The sequence below is a fragment of the Aphelocoma coerulescens genome, chromosome 8 (assembly GCF_041296385.1).
Source record: "Aphelocoma coerulescens isolate FSJ_1873_10779 chromosome 8, UR_Acoe_1.0, whole genome shotgun sequence".
Classification (NCBI taxonomy): domain Eukaryota; kingdom Metazoa; phylum Chordata; class Aves; order Passeriformes; family Corvidae; genus Aphelocoma; species Aphelocoma coerulescens.
In genome coordinates this window covers 6,656,987-6,683,436 of record NC_091022.1, presented here as the reverse complement: position 1 = coordinate 6,683,436, position 26,450 = coordinate 6,656,987, and the positions used below count along the sequence as shown (strand labels likewise).

Genomic DNA, 26,450 nt, shown 5'->3' with positions numbered 1-26,450 from the left:
TAACATGGGCCACAGCTTCCTTGGAGAGTATGGCATGGTCTCTCCATGGCACGGGGGAAATGGCCTGGCCACACATCCCTTTGTCACTTTGTCCCTGGGGGCTGTTCCCATGGACCCATGCCCAATAGCATCCGAGCTGCTCCTGAAAGGCTCATGAATTAGGCAAGCAGAGTCCTTTTCTTGCTGTCTCTCTCTCTGAACTGCTGTGTGACTTGTCCCTTCACTTCTCTGTGCCGGTGTCCATGACGTTTCTATGCCAAACAAACTGGGAATGCTGACTTCCAGGCCTACACACCAGTTGCAGACCTGTGCACTGCAGCAGGGTTTTAACACGCCCAGGCTGACCCTTCTGACCCCAGTGGTTTATCCTTCATATGAAGTTCCCATCTCTCCATGAACACCCAGGTGTTCAGTATCCCACGGTGCCCAACCCCAGAGCTCTGCCCCAAACCAGCCCTATCACAGAGCAGAAGAACTAAGTCCATCCAGAAAACCTCACAAACATCTCATGAAGCCAGGTTGTTTTTTCTCTTACCAAGTAATTTGAAATTCTTGGAAGGCAATCAGGAAAGTACAAAGTATTCCAGCCCAGGACAGCCTGGGACTCATTCCTTAGAAGCACAATGGTTGTTTATTCAATCTCTCATACATTAATATCTAAAAATTCATTAGTTCAATTGTAAACAAGAAGTACTGGCTTTACAGTGGTGTCTATTTAACAGTAGTGGTTCCAGCCTGAATGCTGATTTCCTTGTCATCCTTCTTTTAATCTGGCTATCAGAGAGTCGAGATCTTGCAAAATTACGGGAAATATTTCAAGCCCATTTATTTCCGGTTTTGAAAAGCATCCCTCTGAAACCCAAGGCCAAAGAGAGACCATTTCAAATCAACAGTGAAGAGCACAGGCAGGGAGAGGAGCTGTTTGTGCCAGCACTGTCCTCTTCCTCAGGAAGAAATGAAGAAAAAGCTGTTCATGGATATGTCTGTGCTGGAAATCTATAGAAGATTCCTAAGTGTTGAGAGGGAGGATCCCCAAGGCAGTCACCTAAGAGGACCAGCAATCAGGTGTGCTGGTCAACAGCAGCTGAACATGTGCCCAGGTAGGCAAGAAGGACAATGGCACCTGGTCTGTACCAGCCATAGTGTGACCAGCAGACTCAAGTGACCATTCCCCTGTGCTAGGCACTGGTGAGGCCACACCTCAAATCCTGTGTCTTGTTCTGGGTCCCTCACTGCAAGAAGGACATTGAGGGGCTGGAGCATGTCCAGAAAAGGGAACAGAGCTGGGGAAGGGTCTAGAGCACCAGGAGCAGCTGAGGGAGCTGGGAGGGCTCAGCCTGGAGAAAGAGAGGCTATGGGAGGACCTTATCACTCTCTACAACTCCCTGACAGGAGGGTGTCGCCAGGTGGGGGTTGGTCTCTTTTTCCAGGTAACAACAATAGAACAAGAGGAAATGGCCTCAAGTCACACCAGGTTTAGATTGGATATTAGGAAAAATGTCTTCATGAAAAGGGTTGTCAGGGATTAAAACAGGCTGCTTAGGGAAGTGATGGAGTCACCATCACTGGGGGTATTTAAAAGAGTGTTGACAAGGCATCTGGGGACATGGTTGATGACCTTAAAGATCTTTTCCAACTTAAATGATTCTGTGATTCCATCTGCAGGATGGAGATCACCCAGAGCACATTGGAGCTCACCTCCCCTTCCATCTTTACTGACTGGCACTGCCACAGCCCCTTCTCATGGTAGGTCTGTGTAGCCTCAAGCTCCCCAGTGGGTTCCCCTTACAGACCTCTATCCCTTTTGGGTCTGACACTTTGTCCCAGTGATATGAGGCTGTGGCCTCCACGAGGTTCACCAGGACATTCCTGGATAGGCTGACAGCATTTCCCAGCTCCTTTACAATCCTACAAAACCACACATCTGTTTCAGGCATTATTGTGCCAGGGAACACTGTTTTAGCTCAGCTTTCTCATCTCTTCTGTGCAACAGTAATTTGTTTAGGCAGCCTGAACAGGATGAGAGCCACTACTCTGCTTGCAGAGTCAGAGGGAATCAATCACCTCCACCCCAAGGATTTCTCGCACTTGTGCAGAGCTCAGACACCTCCACACAAGCCCCTGCTCCAAGAGGGTGAGGAGAAACAAGGGAGAGAGCAATTTCAGGGGTGATTAGGACTGTGTGTTACAACCCAGCTGGTTGTTCCAGGGACAGAGCCCTGGAGCAGCCTAATCTCGAGGAAATGCAGGAAGAGGAGGAAGATTCCTTGAACAGGAGGTTCATATATCTTTATCTTTGCTGCTGTCAAAGGGCAATAGCTGAGATTGCAGTGTCTTGGAAAGCTCCACGAAAGCTATCTCAAGGACATCAATAAGTCTGGAAACCACCTTCACTCTCTCGATAAAGGTTTCAGTCAACAAATACACTCTAAGGCAGGTTCCCAGGCACTGATCACTTCCTACTGGCTGGAAATATGTCAGCTTATGTTTGAGTGAAGCCTTGGGTTGGCTCAACCCACAGGTACCTCGTGGAGATGCATGTTCCTGGTCTCCTGCAGGGTTCCAGCCCTGCAGGAACCAGCCGGACAGGTGAGGGTTATGGGGTGGTCGCTCAAGTGCTGCCAACTCACCATCCAAGAGCTCTCAGACAAGCCCTGATTTCAACCAGGGGAGAAATCCAAGGGAAAACACTTCAGAATTCAATCACTCTCCCTTCCTGCCCCGTGAAAGACAGCAGGACATTCCATCCAAGAAAATCCATGAGTCTTTGATCTTCCCTGCTGATTCTGCAGCCAGAGACCTCCATCGAGGAGAAGTCCCTACAGCATCAAAACCTGCAGTGCTGCAGCAATGCAAGAGGTAGCACCTGGCTCCCTGTTAACTCCAGCAAACAACTACTTCCACAGGCACCATGGGAACATCCACTTTGGGACATTTATCTCTGTGTTTGCACACAAATACTCTTGTTGGAAGAGCCCAAAGCGTCCAATCAGCCCACACCTCACCAAGGAAGACACCATCTGCACCAAACCCGGCTGGGGCCATGCTGATGACACTTTGGCTGGTAAATACCCTGTTAAATACCCAAATATAAATTATAAATATCCACCTCAGGCCATGGTGGGAAAGACCCCTTCTGCTTCTGCAGGGGCTGAGGGTACCATCCTGCAGACTGGGCAGGGTAGGATCTCCTCCCTGACCACCTGCAGTGACCACAGCAGAGCACAAAGCCAAACTGCTTTTATGGCTTTGTCCAGATCCCCAACGCTCACCCACCCTGCCTGCCAGCCAGTCCATCCCAGATGTCTTGGATCACCTCCTGCCAGAGCAGAGCTTTCCACTGCAGTGATCTTCTGTGCTGCCTGAGTGTGGATTCCCTGATGTTTGATCTAAGTTTCCCTGTCCTTTCACCGAATGCCTCCTGATTTCCTTCATCGGACCCGATCTTTCCATCAGGGAGGCTGCCCTGCAGCCTGGAGCTCTTTGGCAGGGAGCTGGGGGAGAGGTTTGGTGGTCAATGAGCAAACACTGCTGGTCCATGCCTGGAGCTGGAGCGGTGGAAAAGACCTTCCCTCCCTTCCCAGGTGGATTAAGCACGGACATGCAGTGCCCTCTGCTGATCTGGCCGCCAAAGGAGATGCAGGAAGAGCAGCATCCAAACAGCTTTGCAAAGCTCTGAAGGGGCAGCCAAGCCTCCAGTTTACCCACGAGCTCTCTACTGGCAAGGCAGGGGCAGCACATTCCTCTTCTGTTGAACTGGTGTTTGTCACAGCTCGTGGAGCTGTTTGAGGAGCCAGGCTGGTACAAGAGGCCCTGATGGTCCCATTCCCATCTTCACACTTGCAGGTTATAGCTACACCTAAAGAGGCCAGGACATCTTGGACAGGCTTCCCAGAGAGGCTGTGGCTGCCCCATCCTGGAAAGTGTTCACGGGGCTTGGAGAACCCTGGGATAGTGAGTGGCATCCCTGCCCATGGCAGGGGGATAGGAATGAGATGATCTTTCAGGGCCTTCCAACCCAAACCATTCTGTGATTCTCTGATCTGCACTACCCTCTGCAGTCCCATTCACTAGACTGAGCACGGCTGTACTTTCCCAAGCGATGGGGAGAGGGACAGCCTGGAGAGAGGGGCACAGCATTAAGAGATTGGAAGCCAATGCAGAAGAAAACATTTCCCTTTCCCCTTGACCAGAGGCTCCCATTCTCAAGGGAAATGGGTTGCTTTATCTTGAAATAGGAGAAAGAAACAGCCCCACAGGGAGGACAGGCTGGTGATAAAAACCATCCTGGGGAGCAAAGGATCCTTACTGGGAACTGCATGAATCATGTGTGAAACAGAGTCACTGCCCATGCCAGGACCTCATAAATTACTGCTCCTGCTACAGAAGCCTTCCTGGGAACACCAAGACAGACATTAATTTTAAACAAAGGCCCAGAAAGGTCCCTTGCGATGTTTGTGCTTGCAGGACTGGAGGCAGGGGCAGCTGCAGCCCAGCATTGTTACCTGCAAGTCCATTATCTGTGGATTTAGCACTGCAAGGAGAGTTTGGTGTGCAAGTGCCTCTGACAAGTTCTCCTGAGCCAGCCAAGGGAACTGCAGTGCAAGGGCAGCTTCCTGCTCCAAACTTGGGCAAAGAACATCCCAAATGGTTTGGCTGGAGTTGGCAGAGCCCCTGAATCTCCACCATTGCACCAAAGCAACTTGGAGCTGCTCCTGCAGCAGCACCCGTGGGGCTGGCAGGACATCCACAGCTCAGAGCAGCTCACACTGGAAGAAACCACTTTTTTTTTTATTTTCCTCAAACCCTCCCCAACTCACTAGAGTGAGAAAAGCTCCAAGTGAGGTTTAAAGGGCACAACACAGGCAGCAAAGTCCACTCCTGGTTAATAAGATTCACTTTAGGAGATATGGCTTATTTGCATCTGGAGAGTGATAGGGGTTTATAATACTGGCAGCAATCTGACCCCCCAGCAGGTGTACGTGGCACAAGCAATGTCCAGCCTGATAGGCATCTCCTGGGCTGGGACACCTTCCTCTGACTGCAAGGACTGCACATTCCTCATCTCTGAACACCCCTGTCAAGATGCAGTGCATTCAGTTTTGATTGCTTTCCCCTCTGTTGAATTTTCCAGGACTTCTAGGTGATCAAGTGAAAAAGGGTCTGGCTCAGTTTGTACTTGATTCCAAGGCAGGGTTTCCTTCCTCCTTGTTTGTAGCCATGGCTTTTCCAGTACTGCCAGTCTCCTTCCTCCAGGTGCCCACATCCCCTCTCTGCCATCGGTCCCTGTTACATCCCACACCCATCATCCTTCAGGACAGAGGAGCCCTCTGTGCCTTCACACTGTGCTCTGGTCTCTGGGGAGCTCCTCTAGCTGACACAAGAGACTCAGCTAAGGGCTGGTGTGTCAAGTCAAGCCTCTCCTGGAAACCAAAGCATAATTCCAGAGGGGAGGAGCATATGAAACCACACACAGCATCAACACAGAGGCCAGCCCCCAAACCTCAGTGCCTTTCTCAGGACCTGTGGTTCAGTCTGACCTCTCTCTCTTGAGCACTGTTCACCACATTTCATGGATGTGTCAGCCCAGGACACTCCTCCTCCCAAAATGCAGCTGCCATTGTGGCAAAGCCTGGCTGCTGTCTAATGAATGACAACAATGCCATGCATTAGGTAAAGAAAACAGAGTCACTCAAATTCTTCTGAGAGGAAGAAATTGAGCTCCAAACACATGGACCTGGTGCCTCCTGGCATAAAGCCTTAATTTTCTTAAGGAGGATCCCAAACCCAGCACCTTCCAAGGTACTGACACCCTTTAGCCTAGCCAGGGATACAGCTGGGAGTGGATGAGGGGACACCACGAGAACACTGCCATGACCCACAAAGCCTTTTGCCAAGGCCACGTCTGGCCCACGCATGCTGAGAGTGCACTGCCAGCATCCCTGTGGCTGTACCTGATGGGGCAGTACCCAGCCAGGACAATGGGTTCTCCTCTCTGCATTGCATTTTCCTGTTATCTCACACCTGCTGTAAAGAGCTGACTGAATGAATGCTGAAGCAGGAGTGCTCAGATGGAGGAAATAAATTTGTTTTTTAGCACCTGCATGGCCCTGTGCCAATTGGAAACATTGCAGCTTGGGGAGCAGAAGATTTGTAACTCAGTGCCTTGCACCCTGAGGAACAGCCTGGTTACAAACCACAATGAAATGTGCTGGATCCAGGCAATGGTGAGGCCAAGGGGACCCACAGTGCCCCTTTTGACAACTGAGAATTATTTCTTAGCATCTTCTGGCCTCTCCTTCCCAGGCCTGTGATGAGGTGCTTTGGCTGCTAATGGTACTAGCAGTGGCAGCACCCAGAGCTGCCAACTTCACCCAGGGCTGATGCCAGCTCTGTGTTCTGTACCACAGATGCAGTTATCAGCATGTTGTCAGCTCAGAGAAGTCAACAAAACCCATGGTCATGCTGCAGGAGTGTGCCCCAGGCAGGCACACAGCTCCCATTTCCCTGAGCTCAGCAGCCCTGCCTGATAAAAGATGGGATGGAGCTGCTTGGAGAAAAGGAGAAGAAAACATTTCCAACGCTGGCCCTGCTCCCATCACATAGAGAGTGGATGGCACAGTCCCTGAGGTGACTCTGGGGTGGCCCTGGGATACCACCAAGCCAGGCAGCGGTCAGGAACACCCAGCTTCCCATCCCACTGGGGCTGTGTGGGGCAAACCTGTGGCCATCCAAACCTCCCAGCTGCTGCATCTGGAAAACACCTGCTGGTGAGTCAGGGGAAAGAGGCACAACACCCTGCCAAAGATCACATCCCAGCCGTGCCAAGGCTCAGCAGTGGGAGCAGATTCACCCCACTGCTAAAACAGCAGCTGACCAGCTCCATTACCACTCACAAGCGCTGTGCCCTGCCTCAGTCTCCCCAGCTGTCAAAATCACTTCACCCCAAGGCCTGGCAAGAGCCAGTCTGGGCTCTTTTACATCTGAGCTACTCCAGCTGTGACCAACCCACAGTAGCCTCTGCCAGGCAGGTGGGGAGGGAGCAGGCAGAATGGAGTGTCCCTACCTGTTCCCTTGCTCACCTGTCCCGCCTGGGTGGCCATGTGGAGCAGGGACCCACATTAGCCCGGGGCCAAAGAGCACTTCCACCAGACACCCAAAGCTTCCAGAGACCCTACGGCTTCTGATAAAGGAGCTGGACCCACCAAGGGGGTCGTTTTGTCTGCTGTCCCCAAGCTGTCAGCACAGCAAGCATCTCCTTCCATCCCTGCGGTTCCAGCAGGGCGACATTGCCATCTGCTGCCTGCTGCTTGGCAGGACGACAGCATGCCTCTGTCACCCAGGCATGGCCCTCCTCCAGCCACCGCTGCGGGGGAGGAAGCACGGGGACTGTCCCTGCGGGGACCCTTCCGTGTCACCAGCTCAGGGGCAGCACCCACGTGACCATCTCCACACCGAGCTCCCAGCTCCAGCCTGGCACAAGGAGCTCAAGGCAGCCGTGCTTCATCCCACCCCATAGCTGCAGGTCTGTCCTACTCCAGGGAACATGACTGCAGTGCTTGTTTGAGGAACATGCTACCACCCAGCAGCACAGGGACAGTAGGGCTGTGTCCCAAACTAGGGCCATGGTCCCCTGCCAGCAGCCCAGCTTCCATAGCCATGGAATAACAAAATGGTGTGGGATGGAAGGGACTTTTTCAATGTCCTCTGGTCCAACCACCCGACAAAGAGCAAGGACATCTTCAGCTGAGTCAGATTGCTCAGAATCCTCAACCCGACCCTGGATGTTTCCAGTGATGGTGCATCCACCCCCTCTCTGGGCAACCTGTGCTAGTGTTCACCCCGCTCCAGTGTTTTACCACCCTCATGCTCTGAGCTGCTGTGATACCACCCTGCCCTTGGCTCTGCTGGTAACTCACCCACCACATGGCAACACACACATCTCCAACTCCTCAGCCTTGGGCTCTTCATCTGGAAGCACAAAGCTGGAATTTTTTAACTCACAGCCATGCCAAGAGATGTTCACTTATTTTAAACTTGAAATCACCTACCTATTGTTTCATGGCCTAAGATAGGAGAAACCACCAAAGGGAGGAGAAGAGTAGTAATTATCTGCAGTTCAGAAGTTCAGCCTTCAGAGGAGGAATTGGGCTCCCAGCTATACTTGCCACATGTTTTTAGGCTAATCTTTAGAAAGAGGCTGTGCATTTTATAATTGAGATTGCCCACCTGAGGCAGGAGTTTTCCACATCACTCCTGGGTTTATAGATCACTGACACAGACCAAGGCTGATGGTCTCCAAGAGGGACAATGCCATGGAAGTGCCACAGGGAAAGCTCTAATGTAAAAGGATGTGATCCTCACTATCAATTCCCACTTTATATCTGAACAGCAGCTGGATCCACTGAAGTGGGACCTGCTAAAATACCGTGCTTGAGGATCAGCCAAGCCCAGCAGGCTGATGGCTCTGCTTTGATATCCACTGGAGAATTTCCACTTTGAAATCCACTGGCAGCAGCTGAGACAATCGAGTGCTGAGCAATATACTCAAAAAGCTGGAACCTGTGGAATGAGAGGGAGACAAATTGAAAGCAAAAAAGGACCTTGAATGGTGCAGCAGTGTCAGTACTAAAATAATCACAAAGGAAAAATAAAACTAATTTTAAGGTGTTTCTCTGTTGCTGTTGAGACGGACATGACACATACAGACCCCACAACAGTTCCAGGCAGAAAGTTGTTTATTCGAAAAAGCCAGTGTCATTTATACACTTTTGTATGTTTATCATTCATGTTACTTATCCATTGGTTGCTTAACTACTACAATAAACTTACTGGCTATTATTTAACTACAACATACTATTACTGGTTATATACAGCTTAAGCATTCTAAGCATTCTAAGCATTCAGAAAAACACCAGGTGCAGCTTTGTTGCTGTGTTCTCTTTCTGTTGTTTAGGCTTCTTGCTTCTGTTTCTCATGAGTACAAACAGCGATTTTGTACCTGTGTGCAAAAAAGATTGTGCTAAGATCTATGTCAGAACCAGACAGGCTTGCTGACCTGCTGGTAATTCCCATATTTCTCCATCTCCAAACAAGAGAAAATGCTTTTCTCCATGAGGATGGATATGTCTCCTGCTATCAGGAGTGACCACAACCTAAAGAGTCCATGCTACCCCCACCTTAGGGTTGCCCTGAGTTATCACAAGAGATCTGGACACCACTGATGGCTGGACAGGTCACTTGGGCACACACCTTTGTGCTGGTGTGCAAGCGGCCACAATGGAAATGAGTGGAATTAGGCTTGTCTGAAAGCAAAATCATCCTTTCCCACCCATCAGGGCTGGCACTGAGATTTGCTGTGCCATTCCTAAACACTGGAGTATTTATTTCCTTCATTTTCCTCCCAGGGGGCCTCAGATACGCAGCCAGCCCAACCTCCCCCCAGATCCCAGTCTGCCTAGTTGCTGGCATGTGGACATACCACAGCCCCAGTGCAGCTGTGGCACAGATGCCCAGGAGTGGGCCCTGGATATGTTCCGAAATCTCAGGAGAGATGCTCCAGCTGCCTTAATGACCCGTGGGGCTGGGGGAATCTCCTGAGACAGCCCCAGGGGAGTCCAGCCAGGATTTCTCCTGCTTTGAGCCTGTAATTTGGTCTCCCATATGCCTTTGTGTCTCTAACACCTCCTGCAATGGGCCTGGGAGCAGTTTGGACAGGGTATGATTTGGATTTCCTCCTACTGTTACTTCTCTGTGGGCAGGCAATGTAGTGTTTATCCCATAACCTAACACTGGTAACCAGGGAAAATACCAGGCAGATCCCAGAGCAGTCCAGGGAATGCAAGGGAAAAGGAACAACTTCACAAGGAGAAAAAAACCACAAAAACCCACTTTCCTGCATGCTGTAGATTTTGTAACATTTCTTTCTTCTAAAATCATTGCTTTCTCACCCAGGCTGTAAGACTTTGTGCTTTTCTAGTGTACAGCATCCCATAAGGCTTTTCTTTGGCTGCATGTTCAGCCCAGAGCTCTGCTGCAGGGAGAACCAGCCCAGGAGAAAATGTTACTCACAGAAAATCAGGGAGGACACTCTGCTATATTTTCCCCTGTTTCAAGAGGCTGAAAAGGAGAATGATGTTCATCAAAATTACCTTTTTGTTCTGCAGTATTTCTTGCTCTTTCAGGAAGAAAGAGCAAGAAATGCTGCAGCATGGGGCATGGGGAGGGACCTCCCCACAGATACCCCAAAACACCCAGCATGTCAGGAGGGGGATCAGCAATGCCCACCCAGCCCTGACCACGCCCCTGTCCCTCCCCAGTCACCGTTCTGGGCTACTGTGATTCCATTCACAGCTATTTTGTGATTCCATTCACAGCTATTTTGCCCAGCAAATCCAAAACAAGACAAAGGAAAAAAAAAAAGAAAAAAGGAAGCGGGTTAAGCCTGGACTACAAGCTTGAAACAGGACTGGACAGGAGATGGGGCAACAGCTGCACTACGCCACACACACGTTCCCAGCCCGCAGACCCTACCACGGGCCTTAAACCGAGACGATATCAAAGACAACTTCAAGGAGAACCCTCTGAGTCTGGATGAACTGGGATACCTTATCGTTCCCAATTAGCCCCTCAGAGAGAGACCTGCTGCTGTGCAGCTCTTTCATGCTCATCTCACTGTCGCAATAGAGACAGGCACACAACACCCACTTATTGTAATCCAAAGCCATAAGAAGCAAAAAGAAGGAGAATCTGGATTATTCTCAGCTATTACTCTTATGCTTCTTCACAATGACTGCAGCTCATTAGGATTGGCTGCTTTGCAAACAATGACAGGGCAGTCTAAAAAACAGTGACCACTCAAACAGCAATACAATGAGCTAGACAAGCAATTAGTTATATATTATATGCAAGTTTCCTCTTGGCACACCACTCTTGATGTTCCATAGCAAGACTATTTTCTTTCACTGTGACTGCACCTTCTCAGGGATGGATTTTTACTGTTTTTAAGTCAAGCTCCGTGAGGCCTTCAGACCAGCCATCAGCCTCATCACACCCCACATCTCACTACAGCACAGAAAGGAAAAAGTGATGCAGGCCAACGAGGCCATTCAGCAGCCCCGCTCTTCAACAGCCCCCTCGCTACAATAAGTCGGATCCAAACAATGCATAGCTCCTCGTGGCAAAGCAGCAAAAACCCAAACAAGTCATTATTTGCGGAAGCTGGTGATGTGTTTTCCTCAAGAGGCCAGAAAAACACTCAGCCAAGCGTTTTAAGGCCAACAGGCCAGACAAACTGAGTGGAAAGGGGCAAGAACAACTAACCGAGGGGCAGCCAGAGGCGAAACTCGATCAAGTGGCACCGCACAGCACCCAATTCTCGGGGCACTGTCACTTTTCCTGGCAAGAACACGCTGCAAAAAGCACGATGAAGCTAAGCTCAAAACAAGTGCCCAAAGCCAAAAATTGCAGAAGCGCTGCCAGAACCACCCCGGCCAAGAGACTTTGGGGGAGCACATCGGCTCTCCCACAGACGGTGCTCGGGGGTGTTGGGACAGAAGTGGGGTTGGCGGCGCGAGACTGAGGGGCGGCGTGAAGCAGAACGGAGCCAGAGTCGGGAGTCAGCACCAGCTTGAGGGGGGACAGCGTCAATCGTTACGTCACAACGTTCTCCTTTGAAGCGCTTTTGAAATAAACCTCCGATACCACCAGCCCCGTGAAGCTCACAAAAACGCCTGCCTGCATATGCTCTGGAAGCACACTTTGAGCTGCGTTGGCTCTGCCCGTTCTAGATGCTAATTAACCAGCCCCAACAGAAAAGATACGGACCCCTCAATTAGGGAAGGCACGGAGGGCAACAATGCTTTTACTTCAATCAAGACACTCAAAGGATATCACAAAGACCATCATGGCATGCTCCATCGCAATCCCAAGCAGAACCAGGAAACAAAGTCACAATCAACTGCTGACCTCGAGAGCAGCCTGCCCTGCCTTTGCTGACACCCTTACTCCTTTCCTCTAACACCAAGGCCAGGTGAGACACAGAAATCCAGGCACATTTTGCAAGACAGGAATCCACAGCTCCTCAGGAAACCAAAACACACGTCGCTCAAAGTTTGCCTTCCCATATCCCTCAGCTCCTCACTTACCTTGCAGGTAAGCCTTCAGGGACTGGTTCCAGATGCTTTGCTTGGACACAAAAAAAAAAAAAAAACACCAAAAAACCAAACAAAACAAAAACTGAATCAAACATTAAACACTGACATATTTCAGGGTTTCCAGAAATCCCTCATCGAGTAACCTTGATCACACATCCCACCACAGGTTTTTCCATATAACAACGTGGCTTCCCTTTACCGATTCATTCGGAGGCTGCTAAGATCATGATCTCACAGCTACTCACGCCAACTCTTCCAACACCATTTGTCGCTTCTTTCTCTCTGCCAAGGCCCCAATAAGTTTTGTTTCAGTTCTTGTCCCACACTGGGCAGTGATCTCGAGAGGAAAACAAGATACAATTACTACTGCTCCTTATGGGCACGGGCTTTGGGTTCACTGCTGGGCTCAGCCTCCCTTAAACACAAGCAGACACTCCTCATTTGTCCATTCCCCGCTCTGCTTTTGCAAACCCTTCAACCACTTAATGCCAAACTCAGCGCTGCCGCAGAGCTACGAGAGAACAGCAGCAGTTTATCCACAGGGGGCTTCTCCAAACACACATTCCTTATCACGAGCCCAGAGTGACCCAAGAGCTTCTTTTTCATCTCCACAAGTGTGGCCAGAGCCACACAGACACAGCAGAAACAAATTCTCACCGTCTACCAACAGAAACAAACAGATTAATTCACGATTTCTCGGACAACAACTAATCCAATTAACCACTGCACACTCGCACTGCTTGCCGTGGGAGGGTCGATACAGCTTCTGCATCCTGAACTACAAAGCACAAAAAGAAAAACCAAATGTGCTCCAAAAAGCCAAAGAACATTTAAAAATCTCAAGAACCGATACCAAAAGCTGGAAAATACTGGGGTACTTTTGAACATAGAGCCCTACAAGGGCTCCAACAGCCACGGGAACAGGAGACACAGGCGAGAGGGACAACAGCACCAAACATAACACAAACCTTTCAACAAAAGGGTGCTTCCAGAAAATAGCTTCTGCGAGGTGCTTCGCCTTCTCCAAGCCCCGCTCCAGCCTCAGCCAGGGGTCACAGCACTCACTCCAGGGTACCTGCAGGAAAGGGAAAATAGAAACAGAGGCTTGTTATTTCACAGGCGCTCGTCACACCCCCAGAAAGGCCAAAGTTACTCAGGGTTCTTGCTAAGAGTTGCTTTTAGGGTGCCTTAGAGCCAAAGGCACTGGACAATGCAGTGCTTCTGCACACACATGTACGTGTATTGTTTTTCCTTTCACAACTCGGCTGCAATGGAAAGCAGCTCTGCAGCCGCTTTGGTTTCTATCCACGGCAACGCCGCGATGTGAAAGCACAAAAATGCCGCTGGAAATGCGTCAAAGAAAAGAAAGTTTTTACAACTGAGCAAGGGATATCAGGGAGGGCCATTAGCAGCACAAGAGGCACCATCTCTCCTTGCACCGTGTGCCTCTTATCCCTTCAAAGCCCCATCTGCAGCCTCCAGGCAGTCAGAGTTCACCCTCTTTGTCCCAGCAGACTGAACATTCCACACCCAAATCCTTTCCTCCTCCCTCCACCAATGCCCTCCTGGACACAGCAAAGCACCCTCCACAAGCGCACCACTGTTTGGACGCAGTAATCACCAACAGTCCAGTGCCGCTCACCGTGGTTTGAGGCACAAAACGTCACAGCAGAGCTCAGCAGATCAGAAACTCGCAGGCCCTTTCACAGTGAAAACCTGCCCATAAGCAAACGGTGTCTCTCAAGAAGAGATCTGATTTGAAGCAACAAACTCATTGCTACCATCTCCCCGACATAATCAGGTGCGGTTGCACATCCTGAACTGCTCCTGAAATTTATGCCAAACACCTTGACAAATTAGCTGCCTGGCGTTCCTAAAGCTGCCCAGGGACACCCCGCCCACTACCGGCCCCGGGACAGCACAGGGCCCCGGGACAGCACAGGGCCCCGGGACAGCACAGGGCCCCGGGCACCCACCGCAGCGGCTTCCCCACAGTTACCTGGCACCTGCTCCCGGCACCTCTGGCGCTCCAGCCATGCTCCCACTGTTGCATCTCAACACAAACCCGTTACAAAGCACACTTGCCATACCAAACCGCCCGCAGCGCAGACGCGCTGCGCTCCCAGCCCACCTGCATGCTCCCAGCGCCGGCGCTCAAGATGCCCGCCCCACCCCACCCGGCCCCGGGCGATTCCCAGGTGCCGCTTGCAGCGCTGCAAGGACAGCGCCTGCCCGGCCCCGCCCCTAGGGGCGCGGCGTCCCTGCTCGGCAGCTTTGGCCAGGCCACAAGGGGCGCCGCAGCTGCAATTCCCACCTACACACCCACCCATCGTGCGCACGGAGGGGCCCCCCGGCCAACACCCTACCGGCACCCTGCCACATGGCCCCTGCCCACACTGTCCGCACTCACCGTTCCAGGGCCGCCCCGCGCCGCTGTCGCTTCTCAGTCACCGCCTCTCGGCCCGTCAACGGCTTCCATAGAAGCGCTCCCCTCAGCCCTGCCCTCTCACCCCCCCTCCCTCTCTCCTCAGTCACTGCCCCTTGCCTCCAGCACTCTTTCTGTAGACCCCGGCCCACCCAGCCCCGACCACGCCCCTGTCCATCCCCAGTCACCGTTCTGGGCTACTGTGATTCCATTCACACCTATTTTGCCCAGCAAATCCAACACAAGACAAAAGGAAAAAAAATAAAAAATAAAAAAGTGAAGTAAAGAAATTCAGCCAAATTAAATTGAATAAAGAAATAGATTTTATTCTGCGACCAAAAGATTGGTCACAAGAAAAGCAGCTCCGAGCCCAGGGTCGGAGCTGGGTGAACACGCATAGATCTGATCTCTATCGCACCAGACCTCCCAAGTTCACAACTGCTGCTTCGGCTGGTCCCTTCTTATACAGTTTTTGGCCAGAGTCCGAATTAATTCTATTCTTCTCATAATTTTAGCATATTCATGAAGTTTTCTTGCCCCGGAGTTGGGCTGCACAAAGCCTTTCCTGGGTCCGATGAATTGTCCATCCTGGGTGATGAGTGGGACATTTCTGGTGATGGAAGGGCCATCTCAGATGATGAATGGGCCATCTCTGGTTCCTGGAACAGTTATTTTTAGTTGCCGGAATGTCCGATTCCTTATCAGATGAGATGTAGATATCAGAAGGTGGCAATCATGTTGTCATGGTGCAAATGTCCTGGTGATAAGATCCAACACCACCTAGGTGGAATCCTCACTTATTGTGAGACACCTTCTTTTAGTGTTGTGAAATTTTTCTCTCAGCCAGGCTGGTGGAGGGATTTTGAAACTGTCTCTATATGGTCTGATTACATTCTAGTTTTATACATAATAGCACGAATTACATACTTTATTTATAACAAAAGGAAGCAGGTTAGGCCTGCACTACAAGCTTTAAACAGGACTGGACAGGAGATGGGGTGTGGATGGTATCTTTTCAGCTTTATACCAGCTAGCACTTGTATTTCAATGCCTTAGAAAGCCTCGAGCAGCCCAGAGAGGCAGCATAGGCAATCTAGCACTTTAGTAGCTCTGAATCGGTACCTGTATCAGCTGCAGAGCAAATACCATCAGCAGAAGCAAAGAGGGAGAAATATAGCTCCCTGCCCTGCTCAATTTCCTGCAGTTAGAAGCCTTAAAAAAGAGAGAGATGACCACAGATGTTCACAGGAAAAGCTGAGCTGAGAGAGAGGGCGGAGCCTCCCCTCGACTATCCTTTATTCGGAGAAGGGGGAAGGGGAGGACTGGGGGCGGACCCGGGGTGACCGGCCAATCAGACACTGTTAAAGAGTTTGAGTTACATTGGTTTTGCCCGTGCTTAGAACAAAGGAGCTCAGAGCACGTGGCAGGAGCACGTCTTTGGGAGGGGGAGGGGAAGCTCAGAACCGGCAGCAACAATGGGGCAACAGCTGCACTACGCCACACACACGTTCCCGGCCCGCAGACCCTACCACGGGCCTTAAACCGAGACGATATCAAAGACAACTTCAAGGAGAACCCTCTGAGTCTGGATGAACTGGGATACCTTATCATTCCCAATTAGCCCCTCAGAGAGAGACCTGCTGCTGTGCAGTTCTTTCATGCTCATCTCGCTGTCACAGTAGAGACAGACACACGACACCCACTTATTGTAATCCAAAGCCATAAGAAGCAAAAAGAAGGAGAATCTGGATTATTCTCAGCTATTACTATGACCAAAAAGTGTTGTGGGAAAAAGGTGGCCACAAACAGAGGTGACCAAAAGGCCTGGTTTTACACTATAAAAAGTAGTACAGGTTGTCAAGGAGGCAGAAGTCTCTTACACGCTCCCTAGGAAGGCGCGAGACAATTTCTCCCTGAAGCCCGGACCCAACTTCGTGGTCATTTTTCCAGAAATTGAGGGAAAGGATTTCGATGCGTGCCCCTTCAACAATTTGGTGGTAAGGAACATTGGATCCTAAGTTCTGCTATTTCTTAGCTAGCTGAAAATTTAATGGTACATTTAACCCTGTGCATATAATACTAGTGGTCCCTTTTGTCTTACTCCTGTGTAGTAATAGTCTCTTTTAAGTCTCCTGTCTGTTAGTTTTGTGTCCATTAAATAAATAATTCATTCTATAATAGACCAAATAGACCCACTAGCCAGCTTCCCCACATTCCTGCACTTCAACAGCTTCTGATTGCCCGTTGTACTCCTACAAAAGCCAAAAACTAAACTGAAGTTTTAGAAAAATAAAATTAGAATTGGTGAAACTAGCTCTAATAAAAAGTTATCTCTTACTTGGCTAAAATCTGTTGGGATATCATTAAGAAGCAGTATATTTAGAATGCATTCTACTTACAACTCTTCTGTTTGACTAATCAAAGAGGCAAGCAGAAGCCAGCGTTTAAAAATTGATTCTCAAAACTGAATCCTAACACAAAACCTTGTTGCTACAACTGTCCCAAATACATTTACACATAAATAAAGGGCAGTTTGTAGGAGTGGCTGCCTTCAGCTAAATACCAAATTCCCTCTCGAAGGTGAAACTCCTGAAAACTGATAACCAGTGAATCAAACTGTAATTACAAAAGCAGATGCTCTATCTACTCCCCACCAAAAAGAAATGTTCCTGGATTTTTCTGCGATAGCCACAGAGTTCGCTCAGATGCTTTAACTTCCCTTTTGAAAACTATCTGTTTGTATATGCAAATTACCTCTGTGTGTAGGTGTGGCAATCAAGAGAACCACTTCAGGAGATACACATTAACACTGCTTAAGAAAGAGATAAACCACAGAAACTCCTCCTGCCTGAGGGAGAGATTAAACCAGTTCCCTTTGTCCCTCAACCCCCCAAGCTCTGCCTGCTTGCAAAGACGAGATTTAAATACCAAAGGCAAAGTCAATCCTGGTGATATCGCACCCTACAGCAAAATTGATTATAATGAATACTCCTGCATTTATAGAAATACAGGGCAATAGCTCGAAATGTTGAAACAAGAGCACAAGTGATAAAAGAAAGACTAGGAAGTGTACCAGCCAAAGAATTACAAGCTATAGCACTGATAGTAAAAAGAAAGACAAACTCTGTAGGACTAATTTTGTATGGTTATCTGGGCTGGTGCCACATGATCATTGTATCGCTGAAAGTGTTAGAGTGGCAAGTGAATGAAAAAGAGAAGTTTCAGCAAGAAAAAGCTTCAATGGTTTTCTCAATTCTGATCCATAGAAGTCCAGTTCAAACTGACGAAAAAAACCCAGACCTTACAAGCCTATTGTAACAACAAAATGGATTCGCTGACAAAAATCAGAAGGATAAAAAGAAATACACAACACCGACATCAATTTGGTAAATGATTGCATTATAAGTTAAGCCATACTAGAAACCTTATTTTTGCAGTACAAAGAAAAGACTAACCATTAACCAAAAAGGAGCATAAAATACTTCTATACAGCGCTCCCAGTGCCAGCTGAAACTTAGATAAAGCCATCCAAACCTAGCACCATCCTACACATCAAAAGATAAACACGTCTGTTATTGCTTAAGTTCCACAGTTTTGATTTCTCCAATAACCTTGAATATCTAAGTATACCCTCACTGGACAAAAGCTAGGCGTGTATCCGAACGTGGAACAGCAAACTGCTCAAGCAACAGCAAAAGGACTGTTCACTACCTACACGACTGTGAGAAGTACTGAAATTCCTGGACTCCTGCACACCAATGAAGCCAGCTCTGGACCCAGAAAAGCAATACTGGACTGCACAGGAACTAATGAATCTGCTATAACTGGAAATGGTAATTATGGTATTGTCTACATTTCTATGCTTACAAATCAATGTTTGCAACAATGCAGTGAAGAAGGGGCAGTCAATAACTCATGTAAGCACAAGTTAACTATTGGGAGACAGCACATGTTAGTTCAGACAGAAGATGTTAATTACAAAGCCTGAGAAGCCGAATTCACCCTAATCTTGTCAAGATAGAAGGGACAAGGATCATCTCAGAGACTGCTGAATCATTCCTCAAAGGACTACGCATGCCCAGGGAGAAAGGTGAAAAAGTTCACTGAGAGGATGACTACTGGCCTTCATCAGAAAAGACCCCCGAGGAAGAGGAGAGGCCTTCCTCCAGTGCGACCACCAGGACACAGCACATGCATGGCCCATATGCTAATGACTTCCGAGAAATAATTTGTATAACCACACCTGTCCCAAGGAATGTGATGAATATTCATAATTTAACCCTTAATACTGTGTTGTAGAGAGCACCAGGTGTGTGTGCTTGGAGGAGCGATCCCCACACACCCGGCGCGCCGAATAAAGCAAATACCCACTTCTCTGACTGTGTCTCTGAAGTGTCTCCTGGCCCAGTTGCGGCCCGATTCATCAGCACGGGTAATCAGCCATCCCAATGAGATAAACAAAATTGCCCAAATAAAATTTATAAAGAAATGACATTTATTATGCGACTGAAATATCGGTTTCAAAAGCCACGATTGAGAAAAGCAGCTCCGAGCCCGGGGTTGGAGCTGGGTGAACACGCATAGATCTGATCTCTATCGCACCAGACCTCCCAAGTTCACAACTGCTGCTTCGGCTGGTCCCTTCTTATACAGTTTTTGGCCAGAGTCCGAATTAATTCTATTCTTCTTGTATTCATGAAGTTTTCTTGTCCCGGAGTTGGGCTGCACAAAGCCTTTCCTGGGTCCGATGAATCGTCCATCCTGGGTGATGAGCAGGTCAGTTCTGGTGATGGATGGGCCATCTTTGGTTCCTGGATCAGTTATTTTTAGTCCGATTCCTTATCAGATGAGATGTAGATACCAGAAGGTGGTAATCAAGTTGTCATAGTGCAAATGTCCCAGTGATAAGATCCAACCCCACCTAGGTGGAATCCTCACTTATTGTGAGGAACTTCTTTTGGGGGTGTGAAATTTTTCTCTCAGCCAAGCCGGTGGGGGGGGGGGGGGTTTGAAACTTTGTCTCTACATGGTCTGATTACATTCTAGTTTTATATATAATAGCACAAATTACATACTTTATTTATAACACCAATAAAAACAAACAACACTGTTTTTCCTAAATGCACGTACAGCAAATGTTACCTGACCCTTGGAAAGGGAAGTTCATGTATAAAGCTAATGTCAACTGTGACAGTGATAACAAATTACAATTACTAGTTTGTTCTCAGCCCTCTCTATATCTTTCATGAAAGCATTCAAATACTGAGACCTCCAGCCCAAACAGATGCCCTAAAATCTCACTCCAGCTAAGGTGGTATGCCTTCCTAGAAGGAGAGACAACCCAAGCATCCATAAATCAGCAAAACCTGATGATACAACCAGTGCCTTAAAAACAAAATTTATCGACCTTTCAGAGGTAATAGAACAAAATCAAATAGCTTTGGATTTACTTTTGGCTTCCACAATTACCAGCAACACTTGCTGTGTATACATGGATCAAACTTGGAAAATACAAACTGATCTGGAAGAAGTTAAAAGGGACACTAGAACCTTTCATGAAATGCAAGGGAATCAAGGAAATATATTCAATGAGGTGATCTCATGAAACCAAAATTTAAATATGGCCATGAAAAAATTAATTGGCATAATCACCACATCCTAACATTTATGTTTGATACATAAACTATATTGCAAATTTACAAAATTAGATTTAACAAGATGTGTAAATCTGGCAATAACCATTTTCTCTAAAAACCTCAAGAGAATCAATTTAACCTCATTCACATAGCATTAAAACCTTATTTAGTACTATTGAAGTAGCAAATGATTTAATAGCTTTACTTACTTTGATTGATATTTGTACATGCTTTGCACTATTACTTTAAAACGCTCGTGTCTTCACACTGATCGTCACAGTGGGCAAGAAAAATTTCACCCTAAATAGGACTTAAATTTTCATATGATTATAACATCAATTTTGTTTACCTCTTCCTACCTCTTCAAGGTAAAACATATGCAAGCAAAACCAGTTAGGTTTTATTACATCCTTGATTCCCCTGAGACAATCAAACCATTATGTCATGTATCTACAGATATATTTGCTTAGATTATTGTAGAATTATCTAACACCTAATACATTAAGCAAAGCTGAACTTCACTGAAGGAGACTGAACCAAGAAGCATAAAGAAAAATGAAAAGAGTCACCGACCATCCACTGAACTGCTACAACTGAAAAACTCTTCTTTGTTCCTGGTTTGCATCCCATCCCCCCATGATCTCAAGATTCAAGGGGTGGGGGAAAACCTACCCTACATGGATTAATAATTGGATTGTCCTCAACTACCACGTACACTCTAACTCTAATACCATGCCTTACACATCTACCTGTTACATAAGCTGAAGAAAAGATAGCTGCTTCTATCAACCTTAATACAATATCTTTTGAAGAAATAGCACAGCCTAGGAAAACAACATGTATCAAAATACTTAATGATGGCACACATATATAAGAAAGCAGATACTTTTATAGCATGGAGGCAAGCAAAGCATCTCACTGTTCCTACCCCTGAGAACCATCACACTGATATCCTTGAACATTCCAGCTTCAATGCCGATATTGTAGGAACGTCCTGCATTCCATTCCCAGGACAGCAACAAGTCCTCACCCCACCCTGCATCTTCAAAACAATAGAGTACAAGGTTGAAACAAGCCTCGTGGTTTGAGGGGCATCGTCTGCCCAAAAAGCCCAACTGTGCATCCAGATGAAATGAATACCACAAATACATCAATGAACAGCAGATGCACGGGACACTGTCAGCTTGGACCTGCAATAAACTCCGCCCCTGACGCTGGATTGACACAGCAATGGAAAAAAAGGGGCACGGAGGTCTCATGAGAGAGTACAAAATACACGGAACACCGCTTCCAGCAGGCGCCCACGTCAGTATTTAAAGGCGTGGCTCAGTTAAAGAGCAATACCAGCAAAGCCCCCCAGACAAAAAGCCTGGGAAGACGGGGCTGGGTTTTTTCCATTCTTCCTTTCAGTGGCTTTTGCAAGCCAGCTCTGAAGCAGACAAGCCACACGTGTCCCCCAGCGCCCCTTGCTGGGACTCACTCCGGGCTGGCGCCGTTCCACAGTGCGAGGGGACCAGAGAGGCCACGCGACCCACAGGACCGGTGGCACTCGGCGCCCGGGGGCGGCCCCGCGCTCCCGGACCCGGGCGGAGCGCGGCTCCCGGCACAGAAGTGGCTCCTCCGGCAGGCGGGGGCAGCTCCGTGCCGGGAGACCCCCGCCCGCCCCCAGCGCCTGCCGAGCGACACCGGGCCAAGGCGGACCCGCCGGCGCCCGAGCCCCACGCACGGACCGCACGCAGCGGGCGGGACGGCCGGGAGCGGCACGGCTCCGTGCCTCGTCTCCCGCCTGCCGGTCCAGCGGCGCGCGCCTCGGCTCTACACTGCTCGGACCGGCGCGGCTCCATCAGTCCCTGTCGGCAGCCCAGCCCCCAAATTGCCATTCCTCCTCAGAAATTCCCCAGGGGCCGGGAGGGCTCCCGCACAAGACATTCGGTGCCGGGGCACGGCCAGAATCGCCCTCAAATGCAGCGGCACGCCCCCATCTAAACCCTTCACAAATGCTAGAAGGGCTGGAGTTTCCTTCAATTTAACCCCTGTAACTGAGGCAACAAAGGGCGTTTACTTCAATTTAAGCCAATACAATGGCAAATAAAGGGGTTCTCCCCTTCAATTTAATCCTCTAACATATCAGAAAGAGAGGGGTTTTCCTCAAATTAAATCCTACAAATGATAGGAAAAGGGCAATTTTTACCTCGATTAGAGCCCTTAAAAAGCAGGTACAACAGGGCTTTCCCCTCAACATAAACCTCAGGACGATAAAAACAGGGGGGGGTACCCTCAGTTAAAACCCATAAAATGGCAACACCCATGCCCTCCCCTTCCATTTAAACTGGAACACGTGGATTCCCGGACAATTCATACCCCTAACACCACAGAAAAGGCAGGTTTTCCTTCAATCAATATCACTAAAATCGTAAGTGAAGGGCAATCCCAACCAGTTCAAACACAGACAATAAGGGAAGAGGAGCTTCCCTCAATTTAAACTCCTTCTGTCCTTGTAACCGCCATTTTTTCTGTGGGCACTTGGGGAAGGTGTGGCAAGATGAAATCAAAAGGGAAAAGGAGAAAGACCCCCCCCTTCCAAATCCACACCATGGCTCACCTGCTGCTGCCTGGCACAAAGGTTCGTCCCTCAGCACCTCCTTTAAGCAATGTTCCACATCCAAGTGCTCCCCCAGACCTTGGGAGATGCTCTCACCGTCCTTCCGTGAGAGACCCCCCCCAGGAGCCCACCACAAGCCCCTCTCCTCCAGCATTGCCATGCAAAAGGGAGCTGAGAAAACCCCTCCTAAAACAGCCCCCGGCAAGAACCGCCCTCTCCTCCGCCACTTTCATGAAATATATAGAGAGGGCTGAGTCACAGCTCACACCTGCAGCTGCTCTGACCCCTCATCATCCTCACAGCTCCCACTTAGGGTTGTTGCCGGTCCCAGGGTGAGGGCAGGTGCAGAAAGGATTTGCTGCTCATTGCCTGGACAGCTCATCCTCTGCACCTGACACACCGGAGCACCGGGCTTTCTTTCCTATGGATAACGTGGGGGAGAACGTGGGGGGAAAGGATGATGGACAGAGGAAAGGGGGAAGAGAGGGGAGTCGGGTTGGGGAGTGGGGAGAAAGGAGAGGTGGGGGAGAAAGGGGGACTGGGGGGGGGTCGGGGATGCACAGGGGAGCAGGGAGAGAGGGCGGGAGGGTGCTGGGGAGAGGGCAGGATAGGGGCTGGGAGAGAAAGGGAAGGTGTGGGGGAGAGAGAAAGAAACTAGGGGGGTAGGAAAGCGGAGATAAGCAGGGGAAGGAGGAGAATAAGGGCAGAAGAAAGAAGGGGAGCCCAGCCCGACCGCAGCCTCCCCGAGCTCTGAGAGAGCAAATGGCGGCGGGGGGACGATTTCCGGGGGTTCAATCACCTCGGCCCCGCCCCGCGCACCTGAGCCGCGCCCCCCCGGCCCCGCCCAGCCCCGCCCAGGACCGCCCCAGAGCCCCAGCCCCGCCCGGCCCCGGGGCCCGCCCTGCCCGGCACGGGGGCAGGACCATCGCTTGGGGCCCCGCCCCTCTCACCCGGGCCGGACCTGCCCCGCACACCGGGGCCGGACTGGGGCTGCTCTTGGGACCGGGGTTCTGGGTCCTGCCGGCGGCCGCTGCGGGTCCCGGGCGGTGCTGCCTCTCCCCCGGCGGGATTTGGGCTGGGATCAGGACCGGGAGGAGCCACTCCGGACGGGCGCTGGGGCCGAGCCCGGCGCTGCCGCTCCTGCTCCGGCCGGCTCTCTGCGGGGAGCCGGGGCCGTGCCGGCGCCCGGGCAGCCCCGGGATCCCGAGCCGGGCCCGACGCACCGGGCCGGGCTCCACTCTCAGCCCTGAGCCCCCCCCCGGAGCCCGCGCTGGGCCCCACGACGCGGCCCCGGGCTTTGCCGCCAACCCTGGACGTGGCGCTGACTCGCTGCTTCTGAGCTCTGCGTGGGGCCGGGGAGCCCGGCTTCGGGCTGTGCCTAAGGCAGGACTCAGAGCTCCGAGACAGAGACTCGCCCTGGCCCAAACAGCCCGGTTTGAGCATCAAAACACGGCATTTGGGCTTTAATTCAGGTCCAGCAAAACGCAGCACTTCAGTTTCTCTTTGTGAGCCCAAACACACAGGACTCGGTCTCTTCCTCAAGCCCTGAAAAGAGGATTTAGTCACTGTTTCTGAGTCCCAACTCTGGCCCCACGAGCCTGCTCTCGGGACTCTGTAGATACAGAAATGCTGCTAGCAAGGATTTTCTTGCTATTTTCTAAGTCCGTGAGAGACTTTTCTCTCTCACAGAAGAGGTAGCAGAATTATGTAAACAACCAAACCACCTGCAACCTTGAAAAGTCTTGTTTATGGTACAGTAGAAAAATATTTTGACAATGGATGTTTTAGGATTTTAGCCAATCACCCCCAAGGGGAGGCTGATCCTTTGTCCAATTAGACTATGAAGAAAAAAGTCTATAAAAGAGTTTGTAAAATAATTAAATAAATCAATCTTGCTGCACAATTCCTGCCTGCTGGATCTTCTCTCCTCCTCCTCCCTACAGCTGCGGGACACAGTGATATACCCTAGGGCCTCGGCCTGTGGTAATAGGACTCCACAATACAGGATTTAGTCTCTGCACCTGCTTGTGAGCCCCCGAAAACCAGCACTGGGTCTCTTTTTGTGAGCCCAAAACCGCTCCTGTCCCTCGGGTTCGGAGCCCCCAGAAGTGCCCAGGGCCATGGCTGGACCCCAACTGGGCCCATGGAATGGGGAAGAGACCAGAGACAAAATTCCAGCTCAGAACAGTTTAAGAATGGAAACCAAGACAAATACAATCATTTGAGATTAATGACAACACATAGTAACAGTGAGAGCAACAAGAGCAGTGGTAACAATAATGAACAGGAGAGAGAGAAAAACCCCTCCACACCCACTCTGTTACAATCCGGTTTAAACCCAGAAAAGCGAAGCAAACTAAGTCTCTGTGCATAAACCAGAAAGAACTTAGAAGGTTCAAAATATCCCCAGAAATGAGATTAAAACCAAACAAGGCTAGATGTTGTTGCCAAAAAATGGATGTATTTTATTTAATAGTACAGAGGCAAAGAGAAGAGAAAAGAGAGAAAGAAATAGAAAAAAGAAGGGTGCGTGGGGGGTGGGGGAACAGGGAGACGTGACAGGTGTTAGGTGGAAGCACATCACCCATCTGAGGGTCCCAACGACGTCTCATTGCTTCCCTCCATCCGGTCTGCTGGTGGTGAGGGTCCTCCATCGCCGCCATGGCCACGCCGCCACATGCTGCCACACGCCAAAGGGTGCAGAATTCTGTGGATTAATATACACTTTGGGCCAGGTGGGAACGCCCACGTGCCTCTCTTGCAGGGGCTAGCTTGACACTGTCCGTTGCAACACTGAGGGTCGGTTGCATCATCTCTGGTGCAGGGTCTGGGGGCCCCTGTGATGGGCCATGTCACCCCCTTCTGCTGTGGATAAGCTTCCTCCCCCTGGTGAGGACCCCTCAGCTGGGCTCTGCACAGTTGGAGGATGGGCAGTCACTGCATCTGTGACCACAGGCTTTTCCAAGGTACCCAAAGCCTCTCCTCCCTCCACCCCTTGGTGGGAGCCCGGGCAGCTGATAGCCCTGGGCCTGTGGTCCTCATCTTGGAGGTGTTAAGCCGGTGCTCAGTGAATGTCCCCAGCCCTGAGTTGTTACTTTATCTTATCTTCATCAGCGAGCAGTGTCAGACCTCAGGGCCCCATTCAGGGTGTGGTAGTCTTCTGCAGCTTTTGTAATACGGTTTTAAAAGTCTTTTAAGAAAATGTTTTGTTGGGGAATAGAGTTATTGGGATCAATAAAAGAACTGTGCAAGCTATTGGGCTGGAGGTTTTTGGGCCTGTGTGTGTGAGAGACATTTTCCGTGGGAAAGTCCCTGTGTGAAAGTAAACAGTTCGGCCTGAGAACATATAGGGAGTAAAGAACCTGCAGCTGTGCTATCTGGGAGTGATACTAGGGAGGCAAGCACAAAATTCTTTTGATCATATCAAGGCTGTGGAAAACTGCCAATGTAGTCCAATTATGTAGAAACAGAAATGTGTCTTGATAAGCGTTAAGCCACTTAGGATCTAACAAGCTGGTATACTATATAAGTGCCTTTAGACTGCTAATAAATCGGAGTTCATTTTTCAACCATATTGGTTTGGCTTCTGTTTTTCTCGCTCCCCCTGCCGGGGATCCGGGCTCCCCGTCCCA

At 49.7% G+C, this 26,450-nt stretch overlaps 1 long non-coding RNA gene across 3 annotated transcripts; it reads right to left on the bottom strand.

Moving 5' to 3' along the window:
- Positions 1-8,641: 8,641 nt before the first annotated feature.
- LOC138114167 (uncharacterized) lies at positions 8,642-14,322 on the bottom strand. Of its 3 annotated transcripts, none has more exons than XR_011152509.1 (4): positions 14,287-14,322; positions 13,798-13,871; positions 13,124-13,230; positions 8,642-9,001 (listed from the first exon to the last, which is right to left on the bottom strand). It is a non-coding gene; the product is annotated as an uncharacterized lncRNA (long non-coding RNA). The 3 variants fall into 3 exon arrangements; XR_011152508.1 differs by lacking the exon at positions 14,287-14,322 and adding an exon at positions 14,155-14,278; XR_011152510.1 differs by lacking the exons at positions 13,798-13,871; positions 14,287-14,322 and adding an exon at positions 14,155-14,278 and having other exon boundaries at positions 8,702-9,001.
- Positions 14,323-26,450: the final 12,128 nt, after the last annotated feature.